This window comes from Triticum urartu, unplaced genomic scaffold (assembly GCF_003073215.2).
Source record: "Triticum urartu cultivar G1812 unplaced genomic scaffold, Tu2.1 TuUngrouped_contig_828, whole genome shotgun sequence".
Taxonomy (NCBI): domain Eukaryota; kingdom Viridiplantae; phylum Streptophyta; class Magnoliopsida; order Poales; family Poaceae; genus Triticum; species Triticum urartu.
The window spans coordinates 10,238-14,824 of NW_024119212.1; the positions used below are offsets into that span (position 1 = coordinate 10,238).

Genomic DNA, 4,587 nt, shown 5'->3' on the forward strand with positions numbered 1-4,587 from the left:
GCTTCTGTCCTGCTTTAGTTTTTTAGGTATCCTGCTTTAGTTCCCATCAAGATAATCATGATGCTTCTATTTTTTGGTGTACGTTTCATTAATTCTTATTGAAAAATAAGATGGTGTTGTTAATCTTGTTCCACTACTAAAACAAAGTAACGACACTACTTAAATATCATTTTTTATATTTTTGCAAACAGGGATGCACATCTCCATACCCGGGCATGTCTTCCACAATTTTTGTGAAACTGCACAAAATTAGATGGACATTGTTGCTCGGTTCTTCCTTTCTCGAGCTTGGTTACTGAGAAGAAACAAACCATAGTAAGGATTGTCAAACTTCATTGGTGCCTGACCCAAACATGATGCCAAAATTGATGATGCATCACACCACGATGAGCTATCGATGCTCATGGTTGCGTCTAATGGGTGCATCGACTGGTGAAGCTGATCGATGTTTAATGAAGAACGGGCTATCTTTCATCAGTGCTCTTTTCTTGTTACCACAAAGGCAATACCCTTTATCAGTTCATCTTGGAGCAGTGGTTTATGTTGGTGCAATTTTATCACACAATTGGATATGAACCAAATGTTTCCTTGAAGAAGCATCCACGTTGGTACTAAGAGCAAAAGTGTTGTATTAATTTCTAAGCCTTCTCACAACTTTGTCTTCAGCTATCCTGTAATTTTATTTGTCCAGCTTTTAACTAAATATGTGGTCAAACTTTGATTTAAAACATGGTGTGGACTAAAAACCCGGATGGTGGGTAGTACCCCTCTGTTTTTATTAACTCTGCATATTAGATTTGACTGAAGTCAAACTTTGTAAAGTTTGACCAAGTTTCGGCCGAACACAACAAACCATAATTATTGAGAGAGAGCAAACTGTACATACTCTCACACCTTTCGGATAATTGAAATTAAAATTCTTTATTTGTACACACTCTCACACCCTTCCGATAATTTGGCGCATGTGTGGTTGTTCACTTAACGGAGGGTAGTGTACCGCACGTGAAGGACAGGAAGTGCGACCAGGACGCGTGGATCGTTAGTTGATCATACTCCCTCCGTCTCGATTTATAGGGTGTCCATGTAGTTGTAGGTCATCCATTTGACTAACTAAATATGAGTTATATGTCACAACAAGTATATTATTGGATTCTTAAGCGGATGTAGTTTCTAAATATATATTTTTCATCACATATAATACACATATAGCTAGTTAAATTATCAACCTAGAACAACGTGCATGCTCTGTAAACCAAGACAGAGAAAGTAGTTTTCTTCACTGGTATGTTAAATAAAGAGTTTTGTTTCGCACACAATTTAAAACGATTGTTATGGAGAGAAAAAGAAAACCACTCCACTATATTAGTAGTATACACAAGTATTATATAAGCTGAAGCCTCGGCGCTTGTTCGCTAGGGTTTGCACTATTCACACTTTCAAAATTAGGAATAGTTATTTGGATCATCCTTCCCGAACTAAAAACCACCAAGCTGAAAAAAGAGAAAAATACTACCCACCCCCGCGTCTCCAACCTTGTAGCCCACCCACCCGACCAACACGTTTCCACCAGGAGGTTGCCGACGCCGCCCCACCCCGTGCGCCGCCGCCCCTGCCTCCCCCAGCGTGCCGCCACCCCCTCCTCCGTCGCGCCGCTGCCCCCGCATCATCCAGCATGAGGCCACCCCCTCCTCCTTCGGTGCGCCGCAGCCCCTGCCTCCTCCAGCGCTCAGATCCGTGGGATCCGGCGGTTGCTCACGGCGGTGCTGCTCCGGTGAGCCTCCGTCCCCAAGCGCGACGCGGAAAACGGCCTCCTCCCTATTGTTCCTCCTCCATCCCCCGAGCACGGCGAATCACGACGGCCTCCTCTCTCCCATCCCCTTCTCTGCGCTGGTAGGTGTTTGTGAAGTTCGACATGGCCAGTCGCGTGAGTTTGATTCCGCCGCGCCCTGTGCCCCTGCCCTGCCTCCACCCACCAGAGGAGGCCTAGCTCCGAGCCACCACCTGTGCATGGCTGCCGCCGTGACACACCTACCCTAATCCCACCGGGCGGCGCCACCAGCAACCCCTCCCCAACCACATGTCAGATCCAGCGCCGACGTCAGGCACCCCTCTTCCTTCACGTCCTCTTGCTCCGATGGCTCGCCCCTACCCTCCCCGGGCTTCGGTTCCCGATGAAGCCCCGACCATGTTGTTGGTGGCAGATGCTCCAACGGCAGGCTCACTCCCCACGGTGTGATTGAACTTCAGTACAGGGGGGAGTAGAACCGCCGGAGATGCTCGTGTCAACTCCTTCCAGCGACCTTTGTCCACACCTCGTCCCCGGTGTGAGGTATATATATATACAGGTGACATATATATACAACATGGTCGCTAGGAGGTGTATACAACATTGTCGGCAACGAGGCTGCCTGTATATATACCATCATCCTCAACCCCTAGATCCTAGTATTCTCTCCTCCACACCACAAAGGATGACAGAGAGATCTTGGTTGACACTGTTCTTCTTCTACCATATCTTCAGGTTCAGAAACGAGGTTCAGCTTGCTGGTTCCTACCTCCACTGCACCGGACAATAGAGAGATAAAAAAAAGTTTGACGCTTACTTATTTTTCTACAGCGTCAGATTCAAAAAGTTCAGCTTCGCCCCTGGTTGAAGTTCAGTTGTCACTGAAGCTTATGTTGTTCATGACCGTGTGGCTGTAGAACATCCATGCATGTCGAGTAATTTTCTCATGCCAGTTCAGTTACAATAGCAACTCCAGTGTGGCAGTAGGCGATGGTGAAAACTGAAGTCTGAAACGAGTGTTGCTGAGTACATCTGGCAACATATATTCTGAAGTTTGTTGGTGAAAAACAAATGCTAGAACATCAGTTGGTGTCATTGGGGTCGTGCGGGCAAGCAACATTCTCCCCCTGGGTGTACTCTCTCTGTCTCTTTCTCTTTGCAATTCTAATCTATTTGTAGATTCTATCTCACATACCTGACCATAGTAGCAGACTAGTAGTGTTGTATGGTCAGCTGCATAAGGGAGTTTGTGGAGTGCACTACTATGTCTAGTTGAACTCACATGGATTACTTTTATAAGTCTAAACTACTTTTGGAAATTTGAGCGTGGTGTTCCTTTAGGAAGCCATTTTCCTTTTAGAAAGAGCTACATTCCGTGAGTCTACTTACATCTTTCTTCATTAAAAGAGATAAAGTTCATTTATACGAGTACATATGTTGATCTAGTGTGCATTCTATTTTCAGTTTGGAAGTTGAGGAAAAATATGTAAGTTCAAAAACACATTGGGGAAAACCACGTAAAAATTCACGCAGGAACTTCAGCATTAAAAATTGACGAAGTTCAAACGAGAACAAAAGGAAGAAAGTATCACGGCACAAAAAATAAAAAAGGATCACCCCATGAAACATAGTAAGTTTTGATCCTCAAAAAAAACATAGGAAGTTTGAAGAATAAAATAAAATATTATTTTTGAGTAAGTTTAACCCGTGAACCCAAAAAAAATTGACGAGAATAATAGTTTATAAAAAATGAATTTTCACCATTTCTAAATAAAAAGAATTAAAAGTTCAAATTAAAAATAACAAAAGTGGTTCGATGTTTACTACGAAACTCAGCTTTCTTGTCAATAAATAATAAAATCTAGAAGTGCAAATTAAAACCACAGAGTAGTTTGATGTTTATATACAAGAAAAAAAATAAGCGTTACCTAGAAAAATGTTAACTCTCGCAGTTCAAATTTAATAAATTACAGAGCTTGAGGAAAATATTATGTGTGTACAAAAAAAGTACAAGCTGTGTAAGGTTGAGCTCCGCAATGTGGCATTCACACCGGTAGCACTACACACACACATATTGCTCCTTGCGCATGCATGATTTTTTTCTCTATTAACTAGCATGTTTGGTGAATGTGTGAAGTCCTGCTACTACTAATAGAGAAGGAAAATTGCTCCTAAAAAACATAAGCTTTCCAACAGTATATCATACACGTAATTTCCATAATGTAATTTGAATGTTTTTTGTATATCATTCAAAACAACTTTTACCGTGTTGAAAAGACACTCTTAACCCGTCATGAGTTTTCTAGAAAAATTAGAGATCATTTCAAAGTGAAAACAATTAGGAGTTCACGTACTACATGGTGTGTGTTTTCATTTGAGAAAATAAGAGTTTTTATTATACATTACATTTACAAAAATAGAGATTTATAAAAACTTACGAGGACGTTGATATTTAGAAAATTTGAAAGTTCAAAATAAATTAAGCAAGAAGTTCAAATAAAAATGTACTTCAAAAATCTTTATAAAAAAGGGATTTCTCCCGTTCATAAAAAATTAGAGAAGTTAAAATTAAAAAATAGGAACATTTCAAAAGAATTTATAAAAAAAGGTTTTCCCAATTATAAAATAAAACTAGTAGTTTAAATTAAAATAATGGTGCGGTTCAATGTTTGTAGGACTTTCCCTATTACTAACCAATGAAACTAAGAAGTTCAAATTTTAAAAATGATGAAGTTCGATGTCTATAAAAAAATTATATTTTTCTCATCACTAAAAGAATACAACCAAGAACCAAAGTGAAA

At 40.6% G+C, this 4,587-nt stretch overlaps 1 long non-coding RNA gene across 1 annotated transcript; it reads left to right on the forward strand.

Moving 5' to 3' along the window:
* The first annotated feature begins 1,526 nt into the window (after positions 1–1,526).
* Positions 1,527–3,105, forward strand: LOC125531880. The gene is made up of 2 exons (XR_007293584.1): positions 1,527–1,771; positions 2,522–3,105. It is a non-coding gene; the product is annotated as an uncharacterized LOC125531880 (long non-coding RNA).
* Positions 3,106–4,587: the final 1,482 nt, after the last annotated feature.